We start from the raw sequence: 27,635 nt of genomic DNA on the forward strand, positions 1-27,635 counted from the left end.
GGTATCAGCGCGGGTAACGAGCTGTATGCATCAAACCTCAGCTGGGGGAATTAAAAGGGAAATAAAACCCAAATAACAGAGGGAGCGGGGGGCTTCGATCGCTCCGCGCCCAGCGCTGCCTGCCCGCCAGCTCCCCGCCTGCCGCGCAGGCAGGTGGGAAGCGCTGGGAGCGCAGCCCGGTCCCTCGGGCTGTGGGTGCGATTGGGGGGGGGGGGGAGCGCCCCGGCCCCGGCCCCGGCCCCGGCCCCGGCGGCCCCTTCCCCGGTGCGGGGTCCCCCGCCCGCCCGGCTCCTTCCCCCACGCGAGGTCTCGGCGCTTTCCAGGCAGTTGCAGACCACGGCACGGTGCGTGAAATCAAGCCCCACGCAGCAGGCAGGGCACGGCACTTGGGTCTAAGAAATGGCACGGTTGATTCACGAGGGGGGGGAAATGTCATCTGTAATGGGCAGCGTGGCTCTCGACAAGGTAGGTGTCCCGGTCTGTGGAGGAATGCAGAGCTGGGAGACTTTTCGCCTGGAAAGGCGGGGTGTGGAAAGAGAAGGCGAATTTGCTTCCAGCGCGGAGAGGCGCTTTTCTAAACCAACACTTGAGCTCCAATCACACGCTCTCAGGTTAGCGTAGCGTTAAATTAACAGGGTCGGGGTTACCCGGGGCATTAGACTCTGTGCCCGGGATGTAACCTCTGCTCATTTATACACAAAGAGGGAGAGACGGAGTTACACCTGGAAAGCCAAAGAGCAGGGTGAGTATCGGTGTTTGTTCCTCTCCCTCACATGCCTGCGAACAAAGTTCAGAGGCAGGCGGTGCCTGCCTGGGTTGGGGTCCGCCGGAGCCCCTTGCTCCCCCCAAAGGCCGCGGCGCAGCCGCCTTCGGCGCCGGGACCCCCAGCGCAGCCCCTCCGGAGGCGAGCCCTCGCAAAGCAGCAAGAAGAACTTGCCGTGTCTTGGTTATAACTTTGCTGCTTTACGTACGGGGGGGAAAGGGGAAAAAAAAAAGTGACTTGGATCTAGCGCTATTTATAGGTGGCAGTAAAGCCTCCTTTTCCATAAGCAGCCGTGGCAAAGAAGCGTCGGAAAACTGGCTGCTTTATTGATTCAAGGTGCCGGACGGTCACAGCCATGCTAGCCAGGCTGGACCTACAGAGTCACGGCTCCTCTCGGGTTGGGCAGCGAGAAGAGGAATAGGATCCGTGTTTTGCTGACCCCTAGCTTGGACACGATTCAATTCCCAAGCACAAGGATGGGGCACAAGAGTGCGAGATGGAAGACTTTTCCCTTTTCTTTCAGACACGCACATAATACAGGGCACCCGCAGGGCTGAAAGTGGGCCAGGGCTACACGGTAGGTATCAGATCACACAAAGCAGAGGAAAGAAATCCAGTTAAAAATACATTAGTTGAAATCAGAGGACGAGCTTGATTTTTTTTTCCTCCTTTTTATACAAAGGTGCACGTTAGAACAAGCTGGGAGCACTTTGTGCCCAACGGTATCCCCCACGCCCACTGGAAATAAAGCAAGAAGCTTGCTCTTTCTTTGCATCTTTGAAACCTTGTTTTAATTAGAATTGCTAAAGTAGGACACCCCGGTGGGAGATGTTTTCAAGTATCCACCTACCTCTCTGCTGTAAGCAGAATTGCTGCCTGCAAAATTGCTTGAAACGCAAAATTCTGCCCCACCCCCGACTTGTTTTGGCACCTACTCATCCTTTCCCCCCCGAAACTGCAATCGCTTATGAAAGGTTACTCCATTAGGAGGAAAAAAGAAACCCCAAACAACCAGCAGTAATGAGATGAGTGGACTCCGAGAGCCTCGCTTTGCTCTGTGCAGCAGCAAAGGGTTTGGGCAGAGAGCGTCTCTCAAAACTAATGCTTTTTTTTTTTTTTTCTTAAGTCCTAAATGGGGCGTATCCTTACCCTTCTCCTTTAATTTATTTGATTAAATCATAACAAAACCAGAGTCATCAGCTTCTTGTATTTCCTCACACGTAAACCATACACGAAACCTTTTATATGGAAGCAAGTAATTGGCTTTAGTTCACCAAGGGCACAGGCTGGGCTGAAGTTTTACTCCCGCTCCCGGGGCAGCGTTTCACGCAAATGCGCGTTACTGCCGCACCTCATTTGAGAACCTCAGGTTTTTAAACTGTTTCTCTCCTTCCCCACCTTTCTCTCATTTCGCTAATGAGGGTTGCTCCTGGCGGGGGCTTGCGGGAGGAGGGGGCTCGTCCCCCGGCGGGGCGGGTTTGGGGAGCGCCCGGCCCGGTTGAAGCGCGGAGCCGGCTCTGGACCGCTCCCCGCCGGCATCCCCAGCCCGCCCCTGCACCGCGCTGGCTGCGTGCTGCCACCCCCGGCTACCGGCTGGATTAATTTCGCCTTCAGGAAACTGAGGCTCTGTTAGCTCCCTTCCAGCTTAAATTAAAAAGAAAGAAAAACTCTGAAAGTTTCTCAGGTAAAGCTCGGATTCCCTTTGGTTATTGCTCTAATGAAGAACTGCGTCAATTAACTCTTTAATTTTTGCCTGCCCAAGAATAATGATAATGCCCCGTCCTTCTTTAAAAGGTAGTTGCAGGATGGCATTTACTGCATGCGGTCCCCTGGTAGCCTAATGACAGGATTACTCCCCTGCCCAAACCTTCCCCCCTCCGCTGGCTCCCCGCCCGCAGCCACCCGGGGTTTACACCCCTCGGCTGGGCTCTCCCAGCCCAGTGCCATCTGCAGCCAGCACAGCATGAGCACAGTGAAAAAACACTTACTGAGAGGGCAGGGACCTCATAGCAACAGGTAACGAGGGCACCTGCAGCTTTTCAAGGGTGTTTAACTGCTAATAGAGGGAGCAGGAGTTTTGCGGGAAGGATGGCATTCGGTACGGGGGTGTCCGGCGGGAGAGGCCCATCCAAAACCAGTGCTTAGTGACACTTCAACCAAAGTTTAAGGGTGCTGTGAGGCGGGCAGGACCGCTGCAGCGAAACGGCGCAGCTGCCTCGCCTTGGTCTCTTGCTCGCCGCCTTCTCGTGGTCCCCAAAAGCCCCGACAGCCGCCCCGCGAAGCGACCCCGGCTCTGGGAAGCGCCGCCGGCGGGTGTGGGGCCGGACACGTGTTGCTCTCCCGGGGAGCGGGCTCGGCCCCGACCCCCGCGGGGCGCCGCCGGGGGTGCTGCGGGCCGGGCCGGGCGGGGGCAGGCGGGAAGGTCCGGCTGCGCGGCGGGGGCGGTGCAGCCCCCCCCGGGATATTTCATCGTCGCTCTTGAGGGCACGGCGGGAGCGGGGGCTTCGCGGTCAGGCACACAGCAGACCCCGAGCAAGCCCTCGCGGGGGCTGTGTGTGTGTGGTGGGGGGGGCTCATGCCCCGGGCAGGGGGCCCGCGGCCACCCCGGGGGCCGGGACGCCCCGCGGGGTCCCCCGCTGCGGCAGCCGCCGGGGCCGCTGCCGGCTGGGGCTCCGTGGCGGGCGGGGAGGGTCCCTGGGCTGACCCGAAGTGGGGAGCTCTCCCCTTCCCTCCCCTCCCCGCCCCGGCTCGGCTCTTTGTTCTTTCCCCTTTGTTCTCCGTCTCCTCGGCGTTGGCCCTAAGTTTCCAGGGAGGGTTGGAGGTGCGGAGGAAAGTTGCTGAAAGCTGAGGAATTACAATAAGTGGATGCCGGCGCAGCGAAAAGAGGCGGGGGTCCCTTCCCGGGGCTACGAGCCATTCCCCAGATTCTGTCGCCTTGTCTGACTTGCCCAAGTGATCGGTGTGTCGTGCCGGAGAGGGGCCGCGCTTGCCCTGATGCTGAGGCAGAAGGGGGAGATGGGGCTCCCATGGCAATGGCATGGCCCTTAGGGAGCGGGACCCCCCTTTTCTCTGTTTGAAAGCGTTCTGGTGGGCAACTGCCCTTTCTGGTGGGAAAGGGGGGGGGGGAATAATAATCGGTGAACATACTGTAATGAGATGAGGCGGTAGGTCACAGAGATGATTTCTGAATGTTAGATTTTAGGGCATATGTATTGGTTTGAGTTGCACAAACCCCGAATGGATTTGGCCTCAGCGCTTTCTTTTCGGCGTTCTCCCTGCTTGCTTGACAGGACTGCGGTGAAGTGTTGTCAGGAGTTAAAAAAGTTGGCACTTACTTTCAAAGCAGATGGAATATCCTCATAGAGCAACATCGCAGCTTAAAAGACAGCTTCAGCATGGTTAATGGGAGATCATACAGCATGATTTGGTATTGACAATAATAATAAAACTCCCTCGGAAAAGGAAGACCTCTTTGCTCAGTACAGTATGGTATAGCCTTATCCTGCCTCTGCTAATCATAATTGAATGCTAGGGAACTACAAGCTTATTTTACCTTGCGCTAAGAAATACCAATAACTTTGCAAAGATCAGTTATCACAGGGTTCTTCCCTCTCCCCCTGATAGATCATAGTAGGAAAACACTTTATTTGGGTGAGATAGGTATTAGGAAAGCTGATGTAAAAGGAAGTTTTAATATGGTGCATTGGAGTAGGTCACACCAGGTTATGGACAGAGCCAGATTTGAGTCCTGAACTCCAGAGACTTCCCCAACAGCGCTATTACGCTCCCACCTTTAGAACCAAGGATACAGGGGATGAACATAGCACTTCGGCGTTTGTTGAAAAGCTGCTTGAATGTAATTCTTATATTTCTTGTAATCAAGAGAATGGCCATAAATATTTATAGCAGCATAATGTAAATTTCCTATTTTTATATATGTAGAGATCCTATAAAATTAATTATTTTTAAAAGATTATTTTCACAGTACTTTAGTATTAAATAAAAATGCCTAAAATTGTTTATTATAGTGAGCCAAATTTCCAGAATTTGTATACATTTCTCTGATACTAAACAAAACAAACAAAGTTTAGAAATGAGATGAGATAAGATTAGAGTTGACTAAATAAACGTTTTAGATCGGCATTTTCTTAACATGCATATCCTGATAGGGATCATACCATCCTTCTGGCAGACGTTAAACACCAGGATCAATTTTTTAAATGAAATGGGTTTTGATTTGAGGTGATGTGGGGCCTGTTCTGGCTTTGCTTTTTCCTGACGTTGAAGGGGATACAATCCCTGTGAGAAGTCTGGGAACCTCGCGACGGGAAAATCTGGCTTTAGGTATTTCAAGCTGGAAACTCAAACCCAGCAGCTGTCCTTGAAAACCTTGACCTTTATTATTTAGGAGCGTGGTTCATGGCTGAATGTAATGATCGGTCACTAGCGAAGTAGAGAAAGATACAGGCATTGTATCGGATGCTCCGGTGATAGTTTGATTTTCTATCTGAGTGTGTCTCCACACACAAGTCTACTAGTTTATTGCTTAAATCCAGAGGCTGGCCGCATTACTTGCTGTTCTGTTTATATCCCAATGTTCACAAGGTGTTGTTGCAATATCCAGGTAAAAATGTTCAATGCCATTTACAACAAGGAATCTGCCTTAAGCAATGCTATAATCAGTAATAGCTAACATTACCGAGAGCAACAGTTTCTGCAAATGACTTATCGCCACAGGAGTTAACAAAGGTACAGCTATAATTGTGTTCAAAACTAAATAAAAGCAGACATCCAAGAAGGAGAATATAAATTTAATTGGGAAAATGGATCTTACAGAATGCTGTGTGTGATCAATAACGATTGCTTCTGTCTCAGTAACGATGATGATTAGAGGGCCAAGCGATGTTAGTGGGTACTTGCTCGAATAGAGGGTTTCTGCAGCGTGAGAAAAATTAATTTCTGACTCAAAAGCATCCACTGAAGAAAGGGTGGTTGCATTTATTCACGTATTCACTAATCTTCCTTTTTTGCTCATGCTTTTTACTGACATACATAGATTTCCTTTCAATAGATGAGAAATTTATATTTTTTTTTTTTTTTTAAAAGAAAACGGACAACCCCCTCCTACTTCCCTTGGAAACTCTGACATCGAATACAAGTTACTAAATATTGCACCGGATTTCAGGGGGCAAACCTAAATATGTAAAGATGGTTTGGGATTTTGTTGTCTTGGTTTTTGGAGCCGGGGACAAAGCTACTGAGTTGTAGTAGTTTGCTAAACTAGTGAGATGTTTACATGAGGTGTCAGGCAAGACCTTTTACCTCGGAATTTTTATCACCTTTGTCTGTTGATAAATGCTTGCAGCAAATGAGGGGAAAAATACACTGCTTTCGTTTTTACTTCACTTGCACTTGTTGTTATATCGAAGCAGTTCCAAACAGCATTGGTGCAGAGGAATATGGCATAAAATCAGAAAAAGGAGGAAATTAAAAACGAACACTTTCTGCTTTATAAATAGATACCTCTTGGTATATGTGTGAATGAATACTGATTCATTTATACAGTTCTTAAATGGAAAAGCCTTAAGTTTACAACAAAGGTAAACAGCACGTCGTACTGCATCTAGCAGACGTTGGCGTGCTAACTTGAGCAAAAAGGAGAGCAGTGGTCCCCTTGACATCCCTGCAGAAAATTAGATCTTGCCAGAAAGGAAAGGAGAGCATGTAACTATAGGAGTTATGTTAAGAATGGAGGGTTAACAACTTTAATATTGTATTTATTTTCTTTTATTAGTTTATCTCTGTCTTAACAAAATTGAACAATTTTTTTTTCTTGTAAATGCACGTGTGGTGTTCTATCGATATATACTTAACAAAACTAAAAGAGTCTTCAGAATAATGCAAATCTCAGGCTTTCAAATGTTACAAGAGCCTTATGTGCTTACTACATGTGTAAAATTACCACTAACCAGGGTAAATAGTGGTACATGTTGGTTAAGATTCAGTTGCTGAATAAATAGTAAGTTTTTGGGTTTTGTTTTTTTTTTACTGTTATATCACGTATGGAGAGACCTGGAGTTTATTTCATCATTCAGGTATAGGAATACACTTGGGATGTTGACTGAATGTAGTAAATGTATTTGCAACAAATACTGGTGATAATGACATGTTTCCATCTAGGTATTTAATCTGTTTCAAAATTTGTCTTATTCTTAATAGTAGAGTAGCAGTAATAAACTTAGAAATTACTTCCCCATATTTATATTCTGTCAGACTTTTTATTCAAAGCACAAAAATAAATATTTCTCTGTATTTTCTTAGTGACTCATGACCCTGAGGTACACCACTGGCATAATACATGCAATCTCCCTCCCTTGAAATATCTGCAAGAATAGTACGTTATTGCCTACGCGTGGTCTATTTGAATGTACATCAGTAACATGTAAGTGGCTTCAGGTTTTGAGCACAGAGGGGAGCAAAGATGATACATCAATATAAGTTCATTCGAAGTAACTGATAAAGATAAAGGCTCTGTTCTGTTTCCGTTGCCGTTAACACCAAAACTCTCGTGACTTTGAATAGCTTCCTCTTACTGTTTGGATTGTGGAAATTTTCAGAAATCCCAGCCAGCGTTTTGGTCTTGTTGTGCAGAAATACACAGAAGTGACGTAATCTTCTTTCTTGAAAGATATGGTTCCAGGCTTTAATTTTTTCATAGACTTCTACATAATATTTTTATATTTCTTATCATGTAGGAGGAGGTTTGCCCTCCTCCCCCCCTCCAATGGAAAACAGTTATCATGTCCATGAGTGGCATATTTGGTATTTTGTGTTTAACTATTTCAAACCTTCATCCAAATACAGGATAACGATGATTTTTTTTTTTTGTCATTTGTATCAAATACAAATCCTTACATTGGTGCCAGTCTTGGGAAGCTGCCAATGAACTGTTGCTAAGTTTAACATCCATTAATGACGACTGTTAAAATGGGTGAGGAACTTACACATTTTCTTCCAGTTAGGAAAATGTTCAAGTAGAACTGAACTAGGTAATTCCATGCTTATGCTTATCAGTCAATGCTTTCTGAACAAATTATATTACTATTTAATGTCTTTTTTTTTTTTACCTTATTCTTTCATATTTTTATATTCACAAGAAAAGAGTGAGACATCTAAAATATGCTTGAAATTTATAATTAAAAATATAGATCTTTAAACAAGGAATGAAAATAGTGCAGACTTCTATATTAGAAGACCTTTCTGTTTTTAACTTGGATTTTCTCTGAATAATTTTCTTCCTTCCTCTCTCCCTATTCATCTTGTCCACTTGCAAAATGTATGTATTTTAGTAGGATACAGTGTAGTGACTCCGTGTTCGAAGGATACTTGGAGCTCTTCATATGATGTCTTTGCATCAGTAGAAAGTGTTAAATATTTTTAGGCAAAAAATACAGTAATCCAGTGATGGTTCCCACCGACACATGGAAATCAAAAGATTTTGCAGCTGTACACGTACATATACTGCTACTGACATCAGGTACTTCTGGGATAGGCGATGGTGGTGTATTCAAGGGAAAATAGAAATAAATGGTGCTTATACTTCTAAATTGGGTGATACCAACTACTCTTATGCACTCAGTAGATAAATTTGTACTTTTTGTTTTTCTTTTTCTAACCTGTAATAACATCTATCCAATGGAATAAGTGATATATGTATATATAGATAGATAGATAGATAGATAGATATCTATGACACACATATGGTGGGGGGTTGTATCACATCACAGCCAGGGAAAAATTTACTCAAGGAGACAAACTTGCTTTAAAGGAAGTGCCACATAGAAGAGGAACTTTATGGGTCTAAAGTTGTCTGTCTTGGTAGAATGAAGAAATTATTGAAACTGTAGCATCTCACCTTCCGCAAGCGTAACTCCATTTATGTAAGGAAGGATCACCGGTACTAGACTCATGTAAGTGAGAGTGACCATAGTGACTTGAGTTATTTCTTAGGTCCTTTACCCATTACCTAGCAAGTAAATTTTCATCAATATGTCAAAATCAAAATTCTTTAAGAGGAAAAACATGCAATAGATTCAACCTTTAAATGCTGTTTTGTTTTGCTTTTTTTTTTTTTTTTTTGATTGCTTGGTTGTTTTGTAGCAAGCAGCATTCACAGAAAAATATTCAAAGTGGGGGGGAAAATAACTGAGGGACTGTGATGGGACTGGCATAGATCTTTCCTGAACTAGTAGAAGATGCAGACCAAATCACTTGTAATTGGAGTGCTAATATCTTTAGAATCATATTGAAGTTCATCTGATCTGTAAGTTTGGCATCGCATCCATTGAAATCACTGAGATTCTGGTTCCGCAGTCTGGAACTTCTGCAACCATGCCTGACCTTTATGAGCAGTTTATTTTAATATTATAGTTTAAAATGTTTGGGTGAAACAGACATGGTAAACCTGTGATTGATTGTAATACTTGACATTTAATGAGAGAATTTGACCTACTCATCCGAGGGGTATCAAAGACATAACCCTTACTTTCATATAAGGAAACTGAGGCACAGAGAGAAGTGACTCTCAGAAGCCCAAGTTCCCAATGATATGTTGGGGATGGATGTAGGAATACAGAGCCGGTTGCATACACCTGCTACATACACGTTGTAGCCTCGTAAAGCACTTGCATTTTACGATGCCTTTGCAAGCTGCTAAAACCTTGTTCCAACTGCTTCCTCAAGAGCTTTGTGACACTCTCTCTTTTAGTGGCAACGCTTCATTCATCAAATGTCTATAAAGCTTGTACCTTATGGTTACCTGTATGAGGACTGGAAGACCTGTTTGACTTTCCAGTACCCAAATAATGTCTTGAACGTTAGCTCCTGTATTTGTGAGTACATCAGCAAAATTAACTGAAATCAGTTGGAATTGCTCTTGCATAGCAATTTGTTGCACTGAGGCCGTGGCGAGGAAAACTAGCATCCCGTGTTGTACAGCCTCTGCAGCAGCATAAAGCCAAGGCATAGTGGAAAATAGTGAGGGGCCATTTTCATTGGGCTTGTACCTAAAGAATTGCCCCAAGAAGCAGCATATACTGCTGGAATAGAAGAAACTGTTTCTGGATGTTAACTCTGGGTACTATACTGCAATGGTAACTTAGACAGTAACGTGATATCCTGTCTGCACAGGTAGGAATGTAGAGCAACAGTCTCCTAACAACTGGAAATTAATACACCAATCTCTTAAAAAGTCATTATTCGTACAAAAGAGGCAAAACCCCCAAAAACTGGTTCAGGCAAAATTGTGTACCCTACTGTGCATCTGGCTGTAACAAGGGTTAGGAATATGGTTTTGTATTAACAGCTATTAAAATAATTGGTTGTTGATTGTGGCCATGGTTTTTCTTTTTTTGTAGTCTTAGCTGAACACCCATGTCCCAGGGGCTCAGAGCAGGGGGTGAGACTGCGGCTGTTCGGGTTGCGTGCAAGCCCAATAAACACAGGGGGCCTAGTACGGGGATCACTGAAGTTCTCAGGGTGGCTCCAGAAGGACTTGGATGGGATGTGCATGAGCTGGTGTCTCTACTTCTCAGCAGAAATTTAGTAGTAAAACATTATGGTGAAGTCTCCTAACTAGTAAAATTCCTCTAATGTAACGAAGTGTACCACAGTATCCAATACTATAGTGCAAAAAATTGCCCTAAGTAAAACCACCCTTGTTGAAGTAAGTGAATAGAGGAAATAACGGACACAACTAAGCCCTGGGTAGCATATGTAAAGAATAGTATTAGTCAGTTAGGAAAAACTGGTTTGATATCAGAGTCAGTAATATCAGTCTCCCTGAGGTGTCTTTTAATTCTCCTGTAACTAAAATGAGAACTGGCTTCAGTCTAAGGGAACTTCAAGAACATGTCCAGCAATGACGTCTTATGTACACCTTGTATTGTGCTGGTGGACACAGCCACTAACACACTCACCACCAGGCTGAAAATTTTCAGCCAAGTAAGAGGCATGCTTAGCCATCTCATGGGAGAAGGCAAATGGGGATGCAGAGGTGTTTGCAAGGGAAGCAGTTGCCCAACGTCAGCTTCTCCGTGCCTTCCCCCACAGAAGCCCATTTGGAGGATGCGCTCCGGCTGGGCAGCCTGGCACACCTGGCTGAACACCAGCTCCCTCCTCCCCTGCCTGCTTCTTTCTGTGCAAGAAGGCAATGCCAGGTGGCTATGTCTGTCCTCTTTTCTTGTCTTTTTTCTGGTCGGAGCTGCCATCTGAGCAGAGGGGTAACACAGGGAAGGCTGATCCCTTTCATGACCTATTTGGGGCTATGATTGTCTGGCCCAAAATTGAAAAGACAGTACTCTGCAGTGGGTCTCCTCGTTTTGGTGAAAATGGTTGAAACTCTGCCATCCATCTACAGAGCAGATTAAATGACTGGCACTATTTTGAAGCATCTTTTATTTTCTATTTCATTATCTAGAAGTAGATGCATACAGATTTGGGGACTACCCTTCATATTCCTTCCTGAATCTTCTAAGAAGACAAAAACAAGACCAAAAATTATCCCTCCTTTACTAAACTTATTAAAAAACAAAACAAATCCCAAAACCTATTAGATTACATTTTTTTTATAGAGATTTAGATAAATTGGTACATGTTGTCTTAGGTATGACAAGGTTTCTAAAGCTTTATAAACTTGATGTTTGTAAGCTATTAACGAACTGTGATTCAGTAATGCAATGGAAATATCATAGCTAAAAAGGAAATAAACAACTTGCCTCATTGGCAGAATTATCATTAACCTGCGTGTAGGAAAAGCTTCCGTTGCTGGCTGCCTTTACTGCAATTACGGCTGTACTTTCTTCCCAGGATATCCCGTTGTTTGCCACGCTCCCTCCGCAATCTTTTTTGTAGGTTTTTTGGATGCAGGAACTTTATCTGATGAAATGTTTTGTCCAGCACTTAACAAATTTACCTTGTCACCCTGAACAATGCTACCATGCTATAAATACCTAATGAGAACACATCTCTGGTAGCGTAAATCTGGAGCAGTTACCGTAATTTTTGTAGAAATTGCTCTGCATTGACACCAGGGCAACTTGGTTGGGCCTGACGGCAGCAAGTCTCTCTCCCTGCCTTTTGTGCCACAAAAGAAGGACCTGGTATTTTGGGACTTATTTCTGCAAAAAGTTGAGCACCTGTAATCCTGCTAACATCAGCAGGAGAGGAGAGCACGCAGCTCCTGGAAGCAGCAAGCCCCACTAATTTCTGCACTGCCCAGAAATTAACTTCAAGAGCCTCAAAATTGTCATTAAAATTCCATTGTTTCGCTTCGCATTTAGACATCCGCCCATGGAAAAACACCCATCGTGTACCTTCTCCCCCTCTCCCTGGGGGTGGTACCCGGAGATTAGCTCACGAAGAGGATGGGAAGGCTGCAGCCCTAATGACGACTGAAAAGACAGAGGCAAGAAAACAAGCTCACCTTGCTGCCCTAAAGTTAAGCAGCAATCCACATGGCTCCAACACCGAGAGATGTAATAACGTGGTTGTAGGTCTTCATTGCTAAAGATTTTGCATTGGTTCTGCTTCTGTCTTGGCTATATAAATATTTTTAACTTTTTATTTTATTGCTATTGCTGTATAATATGACCAAAATCTCATGGAAAAAAATGCAATTTCTCCATTTTTTATTAGAAATTGAAGATCGGATCCCCAGCTAGTCTAAATTGGTATGATTCCACTGATTTCACGAGAGCTAGGCCAGCTTTGGCTGCATATCTGACCAGCTGGTTATTGAATAAGACTTCACGATACCATGACATTCATATTAGTAATGGAATTCAGGGTTCTGACTGGGGTTAAGCAGTTAAATATAAGTAAATGCATTGGTCTGTGGAATAAGATCTTTTCACTTTTCTCATCATTTTCCATCATGAACAACTAGATTAAAACTGGTGTCCTCTCCTTCCCACCGGCCTCTTGGCCACCTGCTAGAGGCCCGCAAGTATAAGAGGAAGGATGGGTTCAGTATCAGCACATTTCACTTAGAGCTCTAGAAATGAGCATCTTTAATGCACGCCAAATGAGCTAAATTACAGGGGAGTGTTTCCAGCCGGCATTCCAGGACCGTGAATGCAGCCTGGGAACCCATGGTCCAACAGGATTTGTCACCCTGACTGATGCTAAGAAAGGCCTTCCTACAAGATTCCGTACACCATTTTCTACCTGCATCTATCACATCTTTGCAAGTACAGCTTTTTGTGTGTGCCTGGGGATGTACTGACGTGTTTTGAAAAGTCAGAAGACTCACTGAACTTTTAAAGCTGGATACTGTCAATGTGCTTCAAGCAGGGTCTAGATGGAGTTGAGGTAGTTGAGGTCCTTCAGTCCAAAATTGTTTAAGATCCAATATTGACCTATTTATCTTTTGACTTAACGTGCCAGGTGAAGGTCTGCAACCTCAGGGAAGACTTAATCCATACAAACAGTGATGGGTTTCCATAATGGAGTGTCACAGGTGCTTTCTTCTCAATTGCAATAGTATCAGTTTCTCTGTCTTTATATAAAACATGGCAGTTAAGAGAATTCAAGTTCAGGGATTGAAGGGTTTCATGTTTCCTCTTCTTCCAGTCTATAAACTATTCTATGCGTAGGCTTCTTCCGCTCTTCCTTTTGAAGCTCTACCATCAGCGTTTAAGGTTACTCAGGCCAGAGAAAAGGAGCAGCAGGGAGCATGACTATAGCCTCATGTAAGAACATTGAATTATGTGGGGTAACCCTGGATCTCTGCCTTCCAGGACTCCTTTAGCACTTATACATTAAGAATAAAATACATTAATGGGCTTTTGAGAATTCCTGAGATATGACCTGAATCATAGATAGAGCCTATCTGCCATTAAACAGAATACATTCTTGGCAGCCCTTCCTCTTCTGCAGCCTTTGGCTTTGAGACCTGTTTTGGAGAGGCATTTTGGAAATCTTGTGGTCAGCACCTGTATACCCAGGAATCAGGCCCATCATGTACTGTTTTGTACCGGTACTTTCCTCAGTATGTTGCATGTACTTTGCACACACAGCATGGTTGCTTAAGTGCAGACTGTTAATCACTGGTTATTTTAATATTTGTTTAGCGTGTGAAAGGGGAAAGGGCTTAAATTCTGTTTGTATTTTAAATAACTGTCTTGGCAGTTACATAATCCATAGCATTTATATTTTCATGGAATGCAATGTTTGTGACTGACGTTAAAATGAGAGGAGCAGCTATCAGATATGGCCGAGCACGTTCTAGAGTTGGTCCGGACTGGGTCAGCCTCGCACAGCAGCCGGCTGTCAAGGGCGTCAGGAAGGGTGCCACTTAGCACTTGTACAGTTTGTCTGCTACCTATATGCAATATTATTACTTGCTGATGGCAGTTTGGCAACTTTGGTCTCTATCAAGCAAACCAAATTCTGATCCCTTTACTACTTCACTGAGTTAGTTCAAATTCCTCTGACACCAGACGGCAGAAGTTAAGAGGTGAACTTGCTTGTTCCGAGCAGATGTGGATCTCGTATTAGGTGAGGGCCCCACCCCGAATCCTGATCTCTGATAAATTAACTTTTTAACATTGCATTACCACTAGCGTACAAGCCAAATGTCTACGTAGTTATTTATGTTCCAACAGTCAAATGGATGCTCATGTTTTTCTTCTGATTTATGTTATGTTTTACAGACATGAGTAACCCATGTGGGATATCTTTCCCACAGAGTAAAACCAATGTAAATTCACATGACTCAGGGACTTGTTTCAATGCTCATGTATAAACTCTCATTAGAAATGATTATGCTTGAAGATCAAAAGAAAAGTACACTCGCTTGTATGAATATTTAATGCATAATTCACATTGTTAGAACAAAAAACAAAACAGTCGGTGGTTGTTACGACAAATATTAAACATTGGCACTACTAACCAGTTCTCATAGAGGATCCTTCATTTCATTGCATTGGCTGCGCACTGAGATTTGCTCTTGCGTGTGTTGTGCCATCGTCTCAGTTAAAGACACCTTCCGCGCTGGATGAGTGATTCCCCTGGAATGACAGGAGTGGGGGAGAGCCGGCATACGCTAACACTGCTGGTGGCTCCAATGCTCAGAGACCTCTCAGTGGAAGCAGAGTGTAAAATAATCTAATCCAATTGTTCATACAAGTGGGATTTCAGATCAGGCATGCTCCTATATGGTCCAAAACTCTCCTTGCCATCAATCTTGGTCTAATTTGAGCCTTAATATCAAGATTAGGCCCATGGTCAAAGCTACCCAGCATGACAGAATTAAAGAAGAACTCGATTTCTTGTTTTATGTTTATCCATGTTTTACCTTCTTTATTCAATGCTTACTTTCTTACCAGAAAGCTTCTTAGTTAAATAAGGTTTGATGGGAGGGAGGCATATGTGAAATCCATTCCCTATATCCTCAACCAAGACCAGCACAGGAGAGCAAAGCCATGCTCGTAATCACACATCAAGCTTAGGAAGGAGAATCCTATGTGTGGCATCATTTGCGGCCTGTTACATGGATTAGCAGGCCTACTTCATCTGTGTAAGGGAAGACCCCTGAGTACCCTTTGCCTTCCCACATTACAGCCTTTCGCACAAAGTAGGAGTTGGGTTTTTTTATCTTCATAGCTTTTATTGGCTTTTCCCATGTCAATGTTTAAAGGGTCAGCAATTTGTACCATCTAGGTTTTATATTTATGCTTCTTTCAAAAAATTGGCTGTTTTACTGGCTGAGCTTACATCATTTCTTTCTTGTCTAGTGTTTGTTTGTTTGTTTGTTTTCCTAAAAAACCCCCAACAAACAACCTTGAGTTTAAAGTTTAGGAGTCTTAATTCATGTCAAAGAGTCACCTCTCTTCCCAGGGAGGTCTGCAGCACAGAATGAGACCGAATGACATTTGACAAACTTGCTGCTTGGCACAAAGTCGCAAAAAAATTTCTACACATGTTTTCATTATCATTTTGGTAGTTTTCCTGTATGCCAGCAGTGATACAATACACTTGATTCAGAGCAGAGTAGCTGCCTGAGTTTCAGGCAGGTTCTTCCCGATTCAGATCTCTGTAAGAAAACTACAAATTAGCTCTCTATTCTTAAGGTGCCTTCTGAAGGCCCTGTTCTGCAAACCCTTCATTTCGGGAACTTCCTCGTTCGGGAACTAATATTGTCGAATTGGAATGGGTGCTGTTGCTTTGAATGGTATGCAGTCCACGTCCAAATGGACCATGGGTGTTTAAGAGGACAGAGCAGAGCTTTGGGTTTTGTTTTCCTTTTGTTTGTAACAACCCGCTCAAAATATTTACAATCCAGAAGCGGATGTTTTCTCCAGTAAGGAACCTACTGTCCACTTTAAGGCAGTTGAGAAAGTACTCCGAGTATATACTGGTTAAATGGTTTATTTTTAGGGGAGTGCACATGGCATTGCTATCCTGGAATTGATCGTAAATACATAGCTGTTGTGGGGTTTTTGTTGAGAAAGAAAAACCTGTAATGAATTAAATATGCTTCACAAGGAAAGAAGTAGGTCAAACGTTGGGCTCCATTAACCTTGTCTTATACAGAAAAACTAAATTCTGTTGTTTTCATCTCTGGGACTTTGAACTTGTCTACACACAAAATTATTCCGAAACACTTATTAGGTACACTGCAGTAATTATTCTTGACTAAAACCACGTGTAGACAATCTTATGCCAGCACAGGAATTCGCTTTCTTGAATGATCTTAATCCACTTTGAAAGTGGATTAAGTGAAACCAGGAAACAGCTCGGTCATTCCAGAATGAACGAGCTATCTGAACACAGGTCTGCTTTACATTCACATCTGACCTTATTCCAGCATAATTTTCCTGGGCTGAGAGGCTCTTAGGATATATCTACATAGCAAATGAAGGTGTGATTATAGACATACCAACCTCTCCTTTACTCTCACTGGTATGAGTAACAGCAGTAATGAAAGATGGTAGCAAAGACTTCAGTACAGTCTATTAACCGGAGCATATATGCAGTTGGTTGTGAACAGCCTCTGCTGAAATCCACCTCATCACACCCTCACTTCAGATACAACTCACGTCCCTTAGACTAATACTGGGGTTGGGAATGCCTCTCTGCATCTCTGGTGTGTACGCACACCAAAAATTGCATATGTGATAGGACTGCGCCTCTGAGCTAAATGGAAAACAGGTGAATTTAACTTCAGAGGTTAATCACATTGGAGAAGAAGCATGGCTCACACATTTTTAATATACACACCTTTGACAACCAAATAAAGTGTCAGCTGTGCGACTGTGGAGGCCAAATTAAATATGCTGTAGACAAGCACAGCTCAGTTGATTTCACTAGGGCTGAATTTGGCTCCGTAGGTGAGATCTTGCTTATTTGACGAATGCTTGTTTTGTTGCCTACCTGCTCATTTATTTTAATGAAATTAATGCATTTTAATGCTCCTTTAAGTGCATTCCAAAAATAGCAATTTGATTAACTAATTCACTTTTAAAAGTGTAACAATCACAACTAAAAATCTCCCTGTTAGCTGAGGTATGGCATAATTGCAAGTAGCATCTTGGGTAGCTATGCCATGCCCTTCATCCCTTTAAACAAATTTCCCACATCAATCAGAAGAGCCTCACTTAAAAATGAATGGCGAAATACAGACAACAATCAAGCCGTACACAATGCTTTTCAAGTCTACCAAAAAAATTTATCAGTAATGTACTCTGTACTCTGCTGAGACAGTATACTTAAGACAGGTAAGAATTTAGTCTAAAAGCAGTTCAAGACAATTCTAAAACAGACACAGGAAACAAACTTGTCTTTCTAGCCAAGCCAGAAAGCATCTTGAGTAGCTTGGGTTAAAAAAAAAAAAAAAAAAAAAAAAAGACGACGTTTCAGTTTCAGGCTCCTTAAAATGATGCTTGGACTGTACTATACTCCGAGAAGGATTTCTTTTTCCCCCAAATCTTTTTCCAGTTGCAGTAGACAATCTCACCATTTAAAATAAGGTGCTGTTCAAGAGCAGAGAGTCCAGCAACAGAAAAGGTGTACACTAACTTCTCCCCGACTTTATCTCCATATAAAAACTGGAATAGCAAAACCCAATTAGTAACAATATTAAGCAAAGGCAATTTTCCCTTTTATTGTATTTAAATGAGGAAAATTAAAGTGTTAATGCTAATATTAAGGCTGAACAGAGGCAGTTGCAAAAAATAATTTAGTTTCAGCCCTGCTATGTGAGTCCCTTCATGAACTCCACTGCGCTAGTTACATGTGTATCGGCAATGTTGTAACTTGTTATTAAAATAGGTGGTGCAAAGCACAGCACGGAACAGGTAAACTCCACTTTGGGCGCTGCTGGGACGCTCTGTGGTCGCTGTGCAGGTGTTGTGGTGTTTCAGCAGTTTGGGATATTAACAGGGTGTATGTAACAACTTATCTTTAGCTAAAGAGGCACTTAAATCTGAGCTGCCATGGATAGTTTCTTTTTAAGTGAGGCCTAGTTCTGGAAGTACTTTGCACGGGAGTTAAATCCACCATGCAAAAGGCTCCCTGAGTTCAGCAGGACCATTCCCATAGACTGACAGGATTTGCCTTTGAAAAGTACAAAAGTCAAGGAAGGAAGATGCAGGCGGCTTGCCAGCCCCTACCATTACTCATAACACCACTCATCGCGTGCACGGTGGTCACACTGACTTTGGTGGTGACTGCAGGCCTACGCTTGCTCCCTCTTTTAACGTAAAACGTCCTGCTTTCAGAAATAGATGCTCCGCAACCCTAGCAGCAGAGGTAGGGAGAGATGGTTTAAACACCCGTGATTAAATCCTGCCAGGGTCTGCGCGAGCCTCTTGCTCTCCGTAGCAGCGACGCCATTGTGCTAGCGAATTGCCAAACTACCGCCGTGCCTCCTCCGGCCCCGCGCTGCGCGGCCGGCGGGGAGCAGGGCTGCACCCCGCATTTAGCCCGCTGCCATACGAGCCTGGGCATCGCCCCCCCCCCCCCCCCAGCATTCCCCTGCAGGGGCTCGGAGGAGATTTGGCGGGGGGGGGGGGGGGGGGGCGCGGCGCCGGGCCTGCACGGCAGCAGCGGTGCGGCGGCTGCACCGCCAGCAGCGTTACTCCTCGCCTACCTTCCTCTTGCATTTCGGGTGCTTTTGTTTTTCTTTTTTTTTTTTCTTTTTTTTTTTTTTTTTTTTTGTGGTGTCCCCCCTCCCCTCGCCGGCCCGCGGTGGCTCGGCAAATGGCCTGCTGGCGGCTGGCGGCGTGTGCGTGGCTGGCTCTGTCCCCGCGTCCCCTGGGCGAGGTGTCCCGTCCGCCGCCGCAGGACTCGGCCGCCCGCATCCCGGCTGCCGGGGGTGGCACCCCCTCCCCGCCCCCCGTTCTCGGTAGTTTTTTTTTTTTTCCCTTTGGTTTGGTTTTTTTTTTTTTTGTTGTTTGTTTTGTTTTTTCCAGGTGGGACTTGGCGGTGACCGGCGAGGCTCGCCCGGCACTGAATGTCACCCTGAAGGTAAAATGAAAGACAAAAAGATGAACGCATGCCTGCTCCCCTCGGCCGCGCCGCCCCGCGCCGCGCCGCCGCCGCTCCCCCGCGCCCGCCGGCGAGCGGCCGCCACCATCGCGGGGCGGCAGCCCCCGCCGCGCCCCGGATTTCCTGTCCCGGCTTTTTATTATTTCGGTTAAGGAAAAAAAAAAAAAAAAAAAAAAAAGGGGGGCAAAAAACCCGCATGCAGAAGAAACGTGCACGTACCCGGTAACGAGCCCAGGAAAAACCCGGCCGCTTCCCCCTTCTCCTGCCAAGTTATCATTGAGAAAACAGACAGGCGGCGTGACGTCCCGGGTCAGGCCGAGTGCGGACCGGCGCTACCAAGGCGGCAGGGAGGCCCGGGGCCGCCGCCGGGGCCGGGGCCGCGGGGGCCGGGGCCGGGGCCGCCCGCCCGCCGCCGCCGCCCGCCCGCCGGGCCGCGCCCGCCGCCGCCGCCGCCCTCCGCGCCCCCCGCCCCGCCGCCGCGGCGCCCAGCGGCCTGCGGCCCGCCGGCGGCTCCCCCCTCGCCGGCGGAGGTCGCGGGAGCCCAGTTAAAGGAGGCGTGTGTAAAGATTTTGCAATGTCCCTGCATGGTGTTGTAGACTTTCCTAGCAAAGAAACCGGCTTCGGCTTCTTTAAAACCCCCGACGACTCACCTGATTAACCTGCCTGCGGTTCTGAGCTGACCAGGTAAAGCGGGCCCCCCCCTCCCCACCCCGCACCTCTGCGAGCTGACATTGCATCGGGGGCATGTTTTTGCTTGGAGACGAGCCGCTGCCAGAAGCGCTCCCCCCCCCCCCCCCTTCCACCTTCAGACCTTGCCAATTGCACTTGCTCAGAGTCACCCCCCCCCCCCCAAAAAAAAAAAATCAGCTTCGTAAAAAGCCGCACAACAGCACCGGCCACCCGGGGGTTAGTGGTTCTCGGCTCTCGGACAATTATTTAGAATTATTGGCCCGGGGGGGGGAAGGGAGAATGATTTTTTTTTTTCCGCTGACAGATCCTACCCCAGCAGGTTTTGTCCTCCCCCCCCGCCCAGGGTCAGGAGTGCCGGGGAAGTGCCGAGGCTTCAGCCAGCAAGAGTTTGGGGCCGGGGTCCCGGGGTGGCTCTGGCGGTGGCAAGCGGGGAAGGGGGACCGGACTCTCAAAGCCGGTGCCGGGGCGCGTGTGATTATCGCGACGACTGCCCCTGTCGCCCTGCCTCCCCCCGGGGTGCCCTTTGGGGACCCCCGCAGCGTCCCGGCTGCGGCGCGGCCCGGGCAGCGGCGGGGCCCGCCCGCCCCGGCGGGGAGAGGCCGGCGCAGGGGGGGGCAGCCCGTCCTCGCCCCCGTCCCTCCCCCGCCGCCCTCTCCTTCCTGAACCACTTCTGCCGGCGGTTGGCGGGAGCCGAGCAGGCCCGGCGGGAGCCCGGGGAGGCGGGCGGGGGGCACAGCCGCTGCGGGTTGCCTGCTGACGGCTGTCCCCGGCTGTCCCCGGCTGTCCCCGGCGGGCTGGAGCGGCGGCGTGGCCGCGCCGCGCGGGACGCGCTTTGCCGGGCTCGTGCCGGGGTGCCGCGACCCGCGCGCACAAGGGCAGCGGGGCCGCTCGCTCCCAAAATCAGGAGGGGCGAGGGAAAGCGTGGGAAGTCATCGTGCTGCTTGCTCCTCCTGGTACTTCACCCTCCCAGCTCCGGGCTTGAGGGGTTTAGAGAAGTGGTTGCGTGTAGGGGTCTGAATGGGACCCGGCTGCGAGGAAATTTTTCTTCCCTTTTTTTTTAAATTTTTCTTTTCCCCCGGGCATTAATGCTGTGAAGGAGCGAGTGGTCTGGAGGTATATTTTGAAGTGCTGCAGGGGAAGCTCTCTGAGTACTTGGTCTAGTTAATATGTTTCTCGTGATACCAAAGAAGAGAGGACTGCATTTAGGAGATGACTAAATAATGGGGGAGGCAAGTAAAAATGAGTAGAATATAAAGGAGAGGAAAATGAAGGTGAATGGTAGTGTGGGAAGGCAGGTGCTGAGCAGCTTGTGTTCCTCTCCTGTAATTCCCCCCCCACCCCCATGTTCCCCCCCCCCCCAATCCTGTCTTTTCATACTTAAGAGCAAACATAACCCAACAGAAAAGCAAATGACCCCCCCCCCCCCCCCCACACACACTTCAACCTATCTTCATTTGTGGCTGGGAGGGAAATCTGAGTGCTCTTTGTATAAAACCACCAAAGTTTTAAGCATTTCTTAGCTACTCTGTCTCAAATACAAAGCGTAAAACTTGCCAGATAACATTTTGGTGTTACTTCCCTGTTTTATTTCAGAGGACGAAATGTTGCGGTGTAGCATACCTACCGTCGCTTTCAGAATGGGACTAGTTTACAGTATAACCTACATTAGATTACACATGGTGCATGCGTTGCATTTCCACTGTAAATAGCCAAAGACTTAGAATGACGAAGCGACTCATGTGGTTATGATCTTCCTTGCCTTGAAGGTAGCCGTGGCTCTGCGTGGTGGTGGGGGGTGTCTGTGGCATGAGGGGTTTCATGGCTGTGTGGGAACCTGGCAGGTCTCCTTTTAGAGGACTTTACAGTTTAAAATGTGCCAGGGGCAGGAGAAGGTAAACATGACATTCAGTGTGCTCATTATCAAAATAAGGAAAACAAATCGATTGCATTAACTGTGTGTGCAGTATCACAGTAATTCCACAGTATTTTGTCAGAAATTAAAAGGTTACCACTGGAGTACTATATCCCTATCTCGAGCCTGGCACCACTTATTACTGCAACAGTATTTCAATATTAAGTGATCTTAGAGATATTTCATCTTTCATTTTGAATCCTGAATTTGAATCAGCATTAGGATGTCAGGGCTGCGAGATAAGGTATAACAAACTAAGTAGACAGCTGAAGGGCTCCCGGTGAAGGTGTTGCTGAGAAGGATATCTTGGGCTGTTCGCAGTAACCTTGTTTACAGGGACATTTCAATTGCAACCTGAATTTCAGCGAGAGGCTGCCTGGACTAATGCCTGCGTGTCTGAAACCCATCACGAGTGCCTTTTGCACTCTAAACCTTCTCTCTACCTCCCTTGCATACTTGCAAAAACTTTTCTGGAAGGTTAGGATGATTTTCTGATATGAAAATTAAGATGTTTTCCTAAGAGGAACGCTGCTCTTTGAACTCGGGTACATTAGCAACAAAGTATTCGTGAGGTTTGATTTTTTTTTTGGTTCTCTGATGTGTCAGGATCAGTAGTTAGACTAGTCGTTTTAACTTCACGTATATGGCTTTGATTTATTATATTTAAGTCTCGGTGGTTTCGAGTGTATTTTGCAGCACATGAAGTCGGTTCAAGTCAGAATGTGAAAAGATGCATATTGGAACAAGGAACAGTTTTGTAGTGATCTGCTAATTTTTTGTTTTCTTTTCCTAAAGCTGTTCCAGGAAAAGCACGTGCATTTAGCGAGTGGGTGCTAAATGCCAGCAGCCACATTGATGAAGAAAAATGCTGTTGAAATACTTTGGAATAATAAATAGGATACGTAATGGTCAACCACAAGATAAAAATTTTACACAGTGTTTTTATGGCTCTAAATTGGCTGCATTGTAAACCAAGCTTACTACTCTGTTAAGTCATCAGACTTTTCAATTATTTAAGATTTCTAGTCAAGCTATCTAATTTAGTCTTCATCGTCCATATCAGAAAATTATACATAAGGTTGTAATTCTTTGTTGTTGGTATGTGAGGGCTTTGTTGTGGATGGGGCTTTAATTTTGACTTATCAGGACGAATATTACAAAGCATGCACACAGAAAAAATGATATGGAAATAGCCCCAGTCCTACGAAATAGGGATAGTTACAGCACTGAAATGTACCTAATACAATTTGAGATCCACTCACTAAGAAACCTTGACAGTATCTGCCTTGCAGGTACTGTGCATTTGGAAATACTATATCTCCATTTAAATGCAGATCTTCAGTTTTCTCCAGGGGGCAGTTGGCGAATCTTTCGATTGAACCACTGGTACTAGAAAAACTAACTGAAGATTTACCCATGAACAAGAGACCCTTTCAAGTCTGCCTTTTTGAAATAACGATTATAAAATTTCCTTATATTGCAATTTTATATTGATTTTGAATGCCGTTTCAAAAGTCACACGAAAGGAAGAGTGTCTTTTACTCAAGGTAGGCCAACGTTTGCACGCTTGTTTAGCAACCTTAAGAGAGAGAACTGTTACAAGTAAGTTCTTTGTTTTTACATGAGCATTGTGTTTGCATGTGAGTTTCTTCACATGGACAGAGCAGTCTTGCTTTGATTTTGACCTAGATTCCTCCTGATTATTCCTATACAGCTAGTACCTGCTTATTTCCCGCTGTGAAAATGGGAGAACAACTGTTGATGCTATCTAGCTGGGGCTGCACGGGCAATAGGCACGCACCTCCAGTAATCTCCTCTCCTCCTCCTCCAAGGCTTCGTTAGTAACGGATAAAATAGCGCTGCAGTCCAAAGAGGATGCAAGCCAATATTTTCTCTCCTGTGAATTTTCGTTCTTTGAGGGTTTGATTCAAAGGAAGACAGGAAAAAAAAAAGAAAAGGGTGGAATGAGTGAATTTAGTTCTGGTTCCATATTTGGCACACAAATTTTGCATACTTGCAGGGATGAACAGGGCTATGTTTATTTGAAAGAAGTCTCAGATCCAGCTTACTCCATATTTGCTGGAAACTCAGTGCCAGTAGGTGTCAGTCCTCCTTAGAGGGGCTTATCCCATCCAGCCCAGTTTTCTATATTGTTTGCCAGCTCTCTGGTTTGCCGTGTAGCCCAAAGCATTAAAAGCCCAGGAGGCAGGGAGCGGGAGCTCCCTCTTTGGAGTGAAGGCAGCACAAACTACCTGGTGCAGAGGAGACAAAAGATCCTGACCTTTTCTATGCCGGGTGCCATGTGCTGCACGCGTTCCCAGCTGCTCTGGTCTCTCCACCATGGGCAAGGGTGCTGCCCGGGGGTGCTGCCCTTGTCCCTGTGCCAGAGCCATGAGGTTGTGGAGACGTCCATATTATGCTCGCCTGTTAATGGCATATAACCCATCAATACCCTGGAGAAAACATGCACTTCAGCCTCTGCGTGGAGTTCAGGCAAATCTGCAGAGCCCAATCTTACATGCACCAGGGTTAATGGCAGAGCTCCCATTCAGCTTAATTGATATTCCTATAAACATCTGCAGGTTTCTGTTTCTAGTGGAAGCTACAGCTGGGTGGACTTCTTAAATGAATGTTTTGCATATTGAGGTTGAAAGGAAAGTCGAGCCTGATACATTAACTTATCATCTGTGTCATTCTCTTGACATCACTTGGATTACTACAAGCATATGTGACAAGGAGATTAGGTGCAAGATCTTCACACGCACATGCTTTTGTTAGCATGTTGATCAGTGGAGATGTTACTTCTCTGAAAACCTTGTTCTAAGTCAAGTCTAGGCAAGCACAAACTTGCGCATGCATATACAAGTTGAGCAGGGCCTATCCTTTATAATACAATTCTTTTCCTCTAATATCTGAGCAAGATCTCTTATTATAACTCAACCATTAGGGGAAAGAAAATGGAACTTCTCTCAGACAGCTTTTCTGTTGGGGAATCTAGTGGCAGTTGCTTTGAAGCATGTGTAATTGATTATCATACATTTATTTTAAAAAGGAGACATAACAAGGAATCTAACATGATGTTTTGGAATATATCTTCTCCCCACAATGTTCTTGAGGGAAATGTAAGGTTGCAGGCATCATTTCATGCCCTGTATGTTTTTGAACATAAATCAAAGAAATTGTTGGAGAGTTATAGATGTTCATAGCAACTGTAGCTATAATAAACACATGCAGTATATATTTTCCAAGCTATTTTGTATGGGTGAAAAGCTGAAGCTGGCATTTTGTGCGAACAATTCAACTTAATCACTGAAAATTTATTTCCTAGTTAGGGTGGATTACCAGTGTAGTATGAAGTTGTATACCTTGGTTTAAGTTCATCTGGTTATGAAGCCTCAGTTAAAACTGTCAAAGAGTTTAAATTTGATCTAGACATCTTGAATGAATTATTCCAAATGTCAAATCTATTGTGATGCCTCCATGGCAATATTTACATCTGTATTATCACCTATATTGGTTTCAAAGTATGCTCGCTACTTTAGAGAGCAAATAAAAGACAAGAATGGTATGAAAAACCAAACAATTTTAGTTGTACACATAGCACAAAATGTGAGCATAGTAAATATAACAGGAAAGAGGATCCGGAACGATCAGGTAGTGCAGAGCTGCTGATGGGAACAACACCTAGCTTAGGCCTGCAAATTTCTTGATGATTGTATTAGTTTTGATTTGAAGTCTTAATAGATGAAAAGGGAGAAGTGACTTTTACGGAGGAATTTCAATGAGGAGAGTGTAGCCACTCGGTGTGTGAGGATGAGGAAGGTGTTCCATACGTTGAGGAGGATCCAAACACATTAAAATGCTAAAAAGAAAGTCCATTAGTCACAGTTAATATGTATGTGGGTAGACTGGGGATAGGACACATTCAGGGTCTGTGCAGAGATCAGACAGGTATAGATGAACAGAGTTTTGGACTTGATTTGAGCAAAATCCTAAGTGTTTGAATAAAACGGGTAGGATGTGTTTCTTGGAATCTGGCTTTCCAGGTGCTTTCCAGGTATAGCTCTCATTGCTCTGTGTACTCCTACTGGGTTCAGAGATTGATAATTAAAACCGATACTGCTTATTGAAAATTTTGAGGCTAGCTAAAAGGTGTGACTTTTAAAAGTGTCACTGTGCTTCTGCTGGACTTCTGTTTTCTTGCAGTCACTTTCAATCATTCCTCGTTTATTACAAGAGCCAGAAATCTCTTTTTAAAAGAGAAAGCTGGTCTCTTCTTACTTGACTCCTAGAAACAGGGTTTTAAATATACAACAAGTATCCCAAGATTGATGCTAAAGCTGAGAATTTGCTCTGTTTACTTGTTCATAGTGTTAGCCTTAAATGACTTCCTCTCGATGATGTCTTTGGCTTTTAAGACCCGCACGAATTAAACAAGATGCTTTCTAAGTTGTTATAACTGATGGACATCAGGAAGGCACAGCATGGCCCATCTTGGGCACCAGTACTAGTTTAGACTCCAGAAGAGCAGGCAGCGGGGTTGGGTTCCAAGGGCCACCCTTTCCACTGGGGATGGGTGGAAGGGGGATGGAGAGATTGCGTAAGCTTGGGGTTGGCTTCCCCTTCTTCATTTCTCACCTAGCTCTTGCTCCTCATCCTCTCCGAGCATTTTTTGCGGCCTCTCCTTAGTAGCCAGGCTACTTTACCCCATCCTCTGAAGGCTGGAAACTGGACTTTGAATTGTTACTATGCTCCCTGCCATATACAACTCTGTGAAAACAAAATTCAATGAGAAAATCAGAAAGGAGAGGAAAGGGAAGACAGAGTGTTGCAGGTTGAGGTATAGCTGAGAAGACTGGGAGGAGAAAGATTTGGCAATTCCTGTGTGTCCCGTGGTCGGGATCTGTGTATACTTTTACAAAAGAAGGGAGTTGAAGGAGCTGTGTCCCTGGATCCATATTGACCCAGCTGTGATGGATGGGACACGATTATAGAGGAGAGGTAAGGAGAAGTGGAGTCTAACCCAGAGTGGATGTCCTCCAGCCTTGACAAGTGCTGGTTGGGGTGTGTGGCGTAGGACTGCTGAGTACGGGAGGATTACGGCTCTCACGCTGCATTCGGGAGTCTCAGCCTTTTTGTGCAGACACTTGGGTATTTAGAGGCTTTTGAGGAGGAAGCTTCATTCACTGAAATTCCTGCTTCCACAGGGATTTTTTTTTTCACTTGTCTTAAATTAGTGTCTTGAGTTCCACCTGACAAAAAGAGCTTGTTTTACTCTGTGCTGAATTTCTATCAGAAAAAAACCTCTCCTGCCTTATTACAGTCAAAAGAGACCAGGTGGGCAAGGGTTGAGAGCGAGGTATGTGCAGCCCGGGCAGCAGGCTGGGCACTGGAGCACAGAGAGCAGGCGCTCCAAGGTCACGGCCCTTCTTACGGCACGGCTGGCAGCTGGACGCACAAGCTCAGGTTTTACTCCTTTACCTTTCTCCGACATGCAATCCCTGTCTCGCAGCTTGAGCAACAGAGGCACAGAAACTGTGCTTTTGCAACACGCATTAAATGCGACGGTGCCGGTTTAGGCACGGAAAGGTGAGGTGATGTGTTGGAGGTGACACAGCCAGGCAGAGAGCCCAGCCTCCTAGCCAGTATTTCGATTCCCTGCCTTGCACTCTCTCTCCAGGGAGAAGAGCAGGATTAATCCTGCTGGTGCCACCAGATGCT

The 27,635-nt window shown here is 45.4% G+C and overlaps 1 protein-coding gene across 16 annotated transcripts in view; it reads left to right on the plus strand.

Moving 5' to 3' along the window:
- The window catches only part of ESRRG (estrogen related receptor gamma), a 408,303-nt gene that overhangs the window by 605 nt on the left and 380,063 nt on the right, over positions 1-27,635 (plus strand). For 5 of the 16 annotated variants that reach the window (XM_087774084.1, XM_087774103.1, XM_087774096.1 and 2 more), the window contains exon 1: positions 19,795-19,996. The exons of 3 other annotated variants lie outside the window; for them this stretch is intronic. The gene's annotated coding sequence lies outside the window, so the exon portion shown is untranslated. Of the gene's footprint in view, positions 1-603; positions 743-19,794; positions 19,997-27,635 lie in introns of those variants that run through there. 8 more of the 16 variants (XM_087774083.1, XM_087774090.1, XM_087774102.1 and 5 more) reach the window with 4 other exon arrangements.

This window comes from Nipponia nippon, unplaced genomic scaffold (genome assembly GCF_047370975.1).
Source record: "Nipponia nippon isolate SJK-2023a ecotype South Korea unplaced genomic scaffold, ASM4737097v1 scaffold_4, whole genome shotgun sequence".
In the NCBI taxonomy this organism is placed as follows: domain Eukaryota; kingdom Metazoa; phylum Chordata; class Aves; order Pelecaniformes; family Threskiornithidae; genus Nipponia; species Nipponia nippon.